Genomic DNA, 10,184 nt, shown 5'->3' with positions numbered 1-10,184 from the left:
TTCAAAAGGCTCCATGCAGAACGCTGCCCTGAAAAATGAGACTGAGACACCAGAAAGTTGTTAGTGTGTTTACTTCCTGTAGGATGTTCCCCTTTGACCTCTGAGGATGAACCTGGGCTGACATGATGCCTCTGTGTGAGCGTGTTTCTGAAGTGTCCAGATGAACAAAGCTTTGGCTGAGCCGGCGTCCGGGGAGCCGCGATGTTCCCAGAGCAGAGTGACCGGTGGTTCAGGGGCCATTTCTGGTCCTTCAAATGCTTTTTCTCGGCAAATCAACAGTAAAAATTTGCTCAACAAAATAGAGAACTGATGACTCTAAAAAAGTGGAACTTTTTTCTTTTAATAAGGCGACAGTGTGAAACTTTATGCTTGGCATCAGGGGAGAAAAGCTTGGACACCCTGCTCTAGAGCCGGAGGTCCAGTTAGCATTCAAATCTGCTATTTAAGGTCTTTCATCAAGACACAGAGAAAAACGTTGAAATAACCAGAGCTTTACGTTTACATGAGCCTCATAACCACCTGGAGCCAAACTGGCAGACAAAACTGAGCTCCAAAACCAGCTGCTGGTAACCTTTGACCTGCCCAAAACACACCAGACCCAACTTACACTGCAAAAACACAAAAAGTGTTTCTAGTCAACGTATCTTGGTTCACTTTAAATGAGACAAAACTAAAGTACAGAAGCAGGAGTTTGTTTTAAATCAATAATTCATTAATGCTGAGGAAGTTCTGGTTCCACTGGCACATTATTTCAACATGAGAAAAATGTTTCGTCTTACTGACACAATCTGCCAGTGGAACCAGAACTTAATCAATATTAATGAATTACTCAAGTAGATCCTGTTTGTTGATTCGCCTCATTTCAACCGAACTGAGATACTTTGACTAGAAACCGAACCATAAATTGTTGGTAAGAGATTACCTGTATTTTCTGGACTATAAGCCACAACCTCAAAGTTTTTTATTTTTTAACCAGTAAACATATAAGCCTCAGATTTCTCTGCAGCTCCAGGTTTTCCACACCATGCAGCAGCAGCAGCAGAGGGGCGGACAGCCAACATCTGGGTCAGAACAGGTCGACTTAATATCACATTTATTACGTTGAAAAAGTTTCCAAGTTTAGATTTAACTGAACTGATTACGGTAGTTTCTGAACCGTAACTGTAACAAAGTGCTGATCCTTCGTGTTGCTACTAGCTAAATGTGCTAAAGGAAAATGGGCTCTTTCTTCTTTTATTTCCAATTTTGACTTCCAATGATTCACTTCCTGCTAGAGAGCCCCCTGGTGGTGGAAGAAAAATCCACATATAAGCGGTTTACAGTCCGGAAAATACGGTAATTATATCCTAGTTTGAGGAGATGTGAAGGCGAGCAGCGAGGAAGATGAGGAGGATGAAGATGAGGATGAGGAGGATGACACATGGTCTTAATTTTCCGGCTGTGGATGGAGGAGCGCCGGCGGAAACAGGATCAAAAACAAACCTTCCAATCCGGAGACATTAAAACTTCTGTAATGGTCACAGTGACTTCCACCAGCCGGAAACGCAGAACACACACTCTGCACACACACACTCTACACACTCTACACACTATGCACACACACTATGCACACACACTATGCACACTCTACACACACTGTGCACACACTACACACACACTACGCACACACACACACACTATGCACACACTACACACACACACTGCACACACACTGCACACACTACACACACACACTGCACACACACTGCACACTCTACACACACACACTGCACACACACACACTGCACACACACTGCACACTCTACACACACACTCTGCACACACTCTGCACACACACTGCACACTCTACACACACACTCTGCACACACTATGCACACACACTGCACACACACTGCACACACACACTATGCACACACACTGCACACTACACACACACTCTACACACACACACTATGCACACACACTATACACACGCACACTCTACACACACTGCACACACACTGCACACTCTACACACACACTATGCACACACACTATGCACACACACTACACACACTACGCACACTACACACACACTATGCACACTCTACACACACTATGCACACTCTACACACACTGTGCACGCACACTGCACACTCTACACACACACACTATGCACACACACTATGCACACACACACTACACACACACTATGCACACACACTCTACACACACACACACACTCTGCACACACTGCACACTCTACACACACACACTCTGCACACACACTCTGCACACACTACACACACACTATGCACACACACACACTATGCACACACACTCCACACACTCTACACACACACACTCTACACACACTCTGCACACACACTGTGCACACACTATGCACACACACTCTACACACACACACACTCCACACACTCTACACACACTCTGCACACACACTACACACACACTATGCACACACACTACACACACTCTACACACACTCTGTGCACACACTATGCACACACACACTACACACACACTGCACATGCACACTGGCTCTGATATCTGCTGTGTAATTGTCGTGTGTGTTCGTAGGTGTGTGTGTGTGTATGTGTGTGTGTTCATGTGTGTGTGTGTTCGTAGGTGTGTGTGTGTGTATGTGTGTTCATGTGTGTGTGTGTTCATGTGTGTGTGTGTTCGCAGGTGTGTGTGTGTGTGTGTTCATGTGTGTGTGTGTTCGTAGGTGTGTGTGTGTGCTGTCAGGCTGTGTTTCGGACCGTTTGCTGGTTTTCTTTCATTCGCTCTCTGGCTGCGGATCAGATCAGATCGTTAGAGCCGTGAACGGCCGGAGCAGGAAGTAGCGTCTTCCTCACTTCCTGTCGCCATAAAACAGTGAACTGGCTGTCGGTGCTGCTTCATCCTCCAGGTCTGACCGCAGTTTGTCTTTTGGTTCCTTAGAGCATCAGAAGCCCGTCAGAGAAACGAGCTGTGGACCAGTCAAAGCCCAAGTAGCCGTTGTGTTCTGTTCCAACATATTTGGAGTTTTAAAGGAACGACCTGGCAGATTTTAACGGCTCAGGAAACGACTGAGAAAATAGAAACTGGCATAAACGCTGCTGGCGTTACAGTCGGCCATAAACTGCAGAAACACGAGGAAACGACTTCATCAGAATAAGAAACAAGCTTGGAGAACGGCAACCAATATTTTATTAGTCTGAGCTGTCAAACTGAGCTTCAGCTCTGGACTGACCCTTGACCTTTAGGCTGAAACAGTCTGTCAGTGTTTGGTCTCCATTCTGTGTCCGCCCTCCTAAATACTCAGAGCTTATTAGTGAGGCAGAGCTGCGACCGATTCAGCCAGAGAGGAAATGTTTGTGTCCAACCTGCAGGATTAAACGGCCTCTGTTCTGAGCCCGCAGCATGATTAACGCGGCGGCGCACACAGACCCCTGGTCTGCGCCAACACTCCGCCCTGTGTGCGCCGCCGCGCCGCCGGGGGCGTTTCATCAACGTCGGGCCGCTCTGAGGGCGCCTCTGTCCGGCCCTGGAGACCCGCCGGGTCGGAAGCTGCTGAAGCGACGCCTCAATGCGGCTGGAAGCGTTTTAGCTGTCGGCACGGAGCCGAGCGGAGGCAGAAACAGGCGATAAATCTTCATTTACCGGCTAAACATCAACATGAGGTTTCAGCGTTTATCTGCAGATCCTGTTTTACAAACACGCAGAGAGCAAAAAGGTGAAAATATTTCACATTTTCTGAGGAGTTAATGTTTATGACGGCAGCTATTTCACAATCTGCTGCGCTGTTGCCTAGCAACCCAGCCAAGCTGGGCCTGTTGCCTAGCAACGCAGTGCCAGTTCCACCGGCAGATTTTTTCACTCATAAAACATTTTCATTGACGTGAAACAATAATAAAGTTTTTCATCAAAATTAAGAAATGTTGACTTTAAACAAAAGTTAGTTGTAAATTAGTTTTGTTAGTTTAAGTTTTGGTGTTTTTCAGTGTAAAAATGATCTGATTATAAAATTCAATGTTTACTTATTTAAACATTGAATCAGTTGAGTCTGTTGCTTCAAACTTGTCGGATAAATGTGTCAAACTTTGACAAGTTATCTTCATTTTGTTGTCAAAAATTAGAAATCATACCTTAAAAAACAGAAACATAACTGAAGTCTTCTGATTTTTATGATTATATTTGGTATTGTTTTCCTGCTGTTTCAAGGTTTTCCTGGAGCTTTCTGTGAATTTTCCATGGTTTCCATTTAAAAACAATAAATTCTGTAATTTTCTAGCAACAACAGAACAGCTGACCGGCTTCATTGATCCCACAGCAGCAGCCATTTTGCCCCAAAACGACCTGATTTCACCTTAAATTCAGAAAAATATTTCAAGGAAAGCAGGAATCCAGAGTCCTGGTCCTAAACTGAACTGTTCAGTTCGGTTCGGACTTCGGTTCGGTTCAGTTCATTCGGTTCGGTTCGGTTCAGTTCATTCGGTTCAGTTCAGTTCGGTTCAGTTCAGTTCGGTTCGGTTCAGTTTGGTTCGGTTCAGTTCAGTTGGGTTTGGTTCAGTTCGGTTCAGTTCGGTTCAGTTTGGTTTGGTTCAGTTCGGTTCAGTTCGGTTCAGTTTGGTTGGGTTCAGTTCGGTTCAGTTCAGTTCGGTTCAGTTCGGTTCAGTTCGGTTCGGTTTGGTTCAGTTCGGTTCGGTTCAGTCGGGCTCAGACCTGCAGACTGAAACCTTTGGACGGCGCCTTGTCGCCTGGTCACCAGACTAACTAAAATAAGTGGCTGTGCACTTTCCGTTTATTTGGTCTAAATCATAATTACCTGCTAATGTCTAGTTTATCACAACAGATCTAAATATTAAACTTTGCTTTTTAAGTTCATATTAATCTTAAATCTGGTGTTTCTAAGTGAATGTTTTGGAGGTAACCTGGAGACGTGAGTCGAGTTGTAAAGCGTCCTGCAGGAAAACCTCGTTCAGACGTCGGGTCTGTAAGAACAGCGGGACTCGAACCGACGACCCCTGCGGTGGATCCTCAGCGCTCCGTGAATGTTTTCATCAAATCCTTCGTGTTGAGGAGGAAATGGCCACAGAAGACTGATTTTAAACCAAGCTGGTACGGAGGGCGAGACATCTGGGTTTAATTTATGGCTCCAATAAATCCCCTGTTTGCCCTCTGACCCCTGAACCAGCCAGCCAGCTTCCTAAACGCTGAATGGCGAACAGTGGCCGTGTTATTCTGCTGTAAAACCCAGCGGCGTCCTCGTAATCACCTGACTGCGTCAGCCAGGCGGCCGGCGGCGGCGAGACAGTCGCTCTTTCACCGCCGGGAGCGGCGGGCCGAGTTACGCCGCCGCTGCAGCTGCAGCTCACTGAGACCTGGAGATTTATCCTGCTTCCAGAACGGATTCCTGCTCTTCTGCTGTCAGGTCAGAGAGCAGCCAGCAGATTTCACAAATAACTACGACCGAGACACGCTCCATATTTTAGTGGTGGGATTAAGAACTTTATTAATCACATTTTAATTCATCTCAACATAAAAACGTTTTAAAAGTTTTTCTGTTGCTAAATCACTGAATAATCATGAGCTCAACAACTAAATATTTGGGTCTTCAGCCAGCAGATTGGTGCAAACTGCTGTTACACCAACCTGATTCAGAAATGTGGACTGTGGATGCTAACATTAGCGCTAGCTGCTACTGTGGATGCTACTGTGGATGCTAACATTAGCATTAGCTGCTACTGTGGATGCTAACATTAGCGCTAGCTGCTACTGTGGATGCTACTGTGGATGCTAACATTAGCTGCTACTGTGGATGCTAACATTAGCGCTAGCTGCTACTGTGGTTGCTAGCATTAGCGTTAGCTGCTACTGTGGATGCTAGCATTAGCTTTAGCTGCTACAGTGGATGCTAACATTAGCTGTAGCTGCTAATGTGGATGCTAACATTAGCTTTAGCTGCTACTGTGGATGCTAACATTAGCTTTAGCTGCTACTGTGGATGCTAACATTAGCGTTAGCTGCTACTGTGGATGCTAACATTAGCTTTAGCTGCTACTGTGGATGCTAACATTAGCGTTAGCTGCTACTGTGGATGCTAGCATTAGAGTTAGCTGCTACTGTGGATGCTAACATTAGCATTAGCTGCTACTGCGGTTAGCTATTTTGACACTGATGCGCTAAAGCATCTGGAGAACTCTGCAGCATATGCCAGAATTATTTTTGTTGATTTTAGTTCAGCTTTTAATTCCATCCATTCTTCTCAGGAAGTTGGTACAGTTGAAGGTTAATCCTTCTTTAACTAAGTGGTATTATTTATTTTTATCAATAAAATCTTTTTTTCTCTGATTCCATGTTAAGTAGTACAGGGGGTCCAAGGTTGCATCAGTTCAACTTACCTTTTTATTTTGTACACAAATGAATGTGTCAGTTCTCCACCCAATCAGTACATAATAACATTTCAGATGCTGTTATTCTGAGTCTGTTAACAGACAGTCCCGACAGTCATGAATCTGCTGTAGATGAGTTTATGGTGCGACTCTCATAAGCTACAGATAAATGTTGAGTTATTTCTGGATCCTAAATCGATCAGTGACCGGATCCTACAGCCATCATGGCTGCCCCATCACACAGGTCACATCTTTTAAATATTTAGGTGTTCATGGACGGCGATCTGAGCTGGCGCACACGTGACAAATGTCTGTGCAAAGGTTCACCAGCGTCTGTTTTCTTAGGCGACTTGGATTGTGTGGCGTTTCTAAATGATCTTTATAGGGCAACAGTTCAGTCTGTGCTGAGATGTGGCATCACTGGCTGGTTTGGAAATCTCACTGTTAAAAACTCAAATTCAAAGTAAGATCTGTCCTCTGATCAGCTGAACTCAGAACATCCTGTCTGATGGGTCACATCGCATCAGAATGTGTTCTTATGAGGTTCAGATGTAAAGATAACCGTCTGAAACATTTTGGGTGTCTTATTTGCGAAGGCCCCACCAGGCGCTGTGTTGTTCTCGTCTGCAGGATGTTTCTCAGCAGCAGGTGTCTCCAGGACTTGGACTGAAACAGAGACTCTTCCTGAGCCCAGAGGAGCCGCAGCTCAAAGACGAAGGAGAACATGGAGGCCTCGAAAAGGACGTTTCAGAGAAGCGGCTCTCGCGCCTCCACCAGCTAACTACCACTTCCTGGACGACGACCGCACGCAGTAACGGGATTCCTTTCAGAAAACAGGATGTTTGTGTCGGACGCTGAAGCTTCTCCCTGATGCCGATTGTTGGTGCTTCACTTTTAATTAGCTTCTTGCTCATTTATGCTGAGGAACTCTTTACTGCTTTGACTGGATTCTAGACAAAACAGACATCAGGCTGTTAGAAATACTTCTGTTTAGCTTCTAAATAAAATACTGCCACATGAACGTCGCTGTGTTGTTTATGTTGCAATGCATCCTGGGAGAATGACGGATGCTAGGTGCTACAGTCCTGGCTAGCTAGCTGGAACAGTTAACGCTCCTGACTAAAGCATTAAAATCTCATTTAGGATGTTTAACATCTTACTAAATGAAGCAGAAACACGCGGCTAATTAAACACACATTTTGTGTTAAATATATTTTACGTTTAAAAAGATAAAATTATAATGAAAAAGTTTATCCTACACCAGGCTGTTCACACTTTCTGTCATCTGGTCCAAAATCATGTCAGGTTTTCCTGGTCCAAGGAAATAAAAAACTGAAGTGACAGAAACTTTTAGCTCTGATTTAGAGCCATTTTTTTATTGCTTATCAATAAGAAAATGGGAAATATTTTAACGAAACTAGTATTTTTTTTGTAGGAAAGCGACACGTCATCATCTGCAGATCTAGGACATAAAAAGCATTTTGCATGTTTGCTTTATTAAAATACTTGTAGATTTCAATTGAATTCTCAGTTATGAGAACAGGATAACTTTAAAACACCATGTTGGTCCATTTAGTACATGAATAAAAGCTGATTAAGCTGCAGTAATGTTAAAAAAGTGAAACTGAAGCAGGTCGGCTCATTATGAAAGCTTGGTTATGAAAATACTTTGTGTTTTGAACGTTTTACACTGTGAGATGATTCAGTTGATAATAAACTTAACCTCACTTCAGATAATGTAAAAATCTTCATCTGCATCAGTTGTATGGAGCCGTTATTGACCCGGGGCTGCAGAGCACTAGATCATTTCTGGAAAATGTTTTCCAGAAATGCCAAAAGCCTCACAGCTGTAAATTATTCCGTAAAAGCAAACAAATCCAGATTTCACTCAGGTTTCCCTCAGGCTTCAGCTTGCAGTTGAATTTCATGCCAGAATTGATTCCAGTGATTTCCTAGACAGATTAAACACAAACTGCAGAAGCAAACTCTTTATTTAAAGCGCCGGTCTAATGAGAAGAAGCTCGAACTGTTTTTGAACGTTTCCCAGCTGATGTGAACGATTACTGTGCGTTTTCACCCAGCAGGCCTGTAATTGCTGCAGCCCTGGATGTGGCTGATTGGACCTCGTTAAGCTGCATGTGCGTCAGCGGACACCAGCCCAGAATGTCGAGCTTCGGCTTTATGACCTGCACTTTCCCCGCACAGGGCGGCTAATGGCGCACAACGTCCCGGTAGCCGTTTGGGCCAGTTGGGGTTTAACTACATCCGGCTGAAAGCTCACACAGAATAATGCGGCATGGAATCATCTTTAGAATATTGTGGGGAAACATAAAGCAATAATCTGAGTTATTTGGCCTGTTAGAAGAGGAAAAAGTCCGATTTTCACCGTGTTACACATTTATAAATGTCACAGTTTCAAACTGAATGTTTAGACGGCAAGCTAAGTATTTCTTTAGTGTAAACAAAGTTACAACACTAAAAGCAAAAATGAGAATTTTTGTTTTCATCTATTTAACAACCAGATTTGTTTTATTCTTCTGTGAACCTCATTTATTTATTTATTGACTTTTGCTCAATTAAGTTTCTTACGTATAGATTGTAAATGGTTTTTATTATAGTTGATCATGTTGCTTTTCATGTCTCTTTGTTTATTTATTCCTCCTACAATTGATGGATATATATATTATTTATAATGTATAAAGATCTTGTTCAGGTCATTTAATTAGCTCTACATCATTAAGAAAATTATATATATATATATATATATATATATATATATTGTGCTTTATTAGAGAATGTATTTTTTACGGTGCCAGTAATACCGGAATTAATAGTGACTAATAAAGATTAAAGATTTGTGTCATTCTCATTTAGTGATGTAGTTATGTTAGTTGTGTTACCACCTTCACGCCACTGGGGGCAGTAGAAAGCCTGAAAAGATGCGACTAAGGAGCAGATTTAGAAGTTCACCGAAAGCTGCAGAATTTGCTAATGAGCTGCGCTGAAGGAAATAAAAGAGAGAAGTTCAAATACATGCTGAGAGTGAAAATCCTTCCTAAAGATGAAGATATGTCACAGATTTCAAAAGAAAATAACAACGGGATAAACGGATAATACAGGGAATAGCGCCCCCTTCACTTCCGGGGCGCTATTCCCTATAACGGAATCAGGTCTGAGCCTGACGGCGGTCCGTCCCGCCGCTTCCTGTTTGCTGGACGTGAAATATTTAGGCTGGAGTTGAGTAGTTAGCTGTGCTGCTCAAAAACTAACATGGAGCTAAATATTTAGCTTTAATGTCTAAATATTTAGCGAATTAACCTCAACTTCTTTCTTCGGACAGGATAAAACCCCAAATTATTCTGTTCATTTTTGTAACTTTACCAACAGCAGGTCATGCACAACGACTATAAATGTTGTTTATTAGCATTTCATTTCCCTTTAGGATTATTATGTAAAGTATTTCTGAAAGGGATAAATGACCCTTATTGACTGACTTTTATCTTTTCATGACTTTTTTAGATATGAATGGCTGATTTTTTTTTTTACATTTTAACCTTTTTCATGTTGGGTTTTAAGTAATTTCTTGATTCTACCAGTCAGTGTAGCGAATGAGTGAAATTTGAACAAAATATGGTCAATTACTCTTAATTACACCAGTTTTGTTCCTCTTCAGTTTCCTTGCTCCTGTAACGCTGCTGCCTGTGACACTTTTAGTTTATAAAATATAACTTTGGGCTTTCCCAGCCTTTCCTGTTTCCTTCCTGTTTCCTTCCTGTTTCTTCCTGTTTCCTTCCTGTTTCTTCCTGT

This window comes from Poecilia reticulata, chromosome 14 (assembly GCF_904066995.2).
Source record: "Poecilia reticulata chromosome 14, P_reticulata-male-v2, whole genome shotgun sequence".
NCBI lineage: Eukaryota > Metazoa > Chordata > Actinopteri > Cyprinodontiformes > Poeciliidae > Poecilia > Poecilia reticulata.
Note: the sequence above shows the minus strand (reverse complement) of the source record.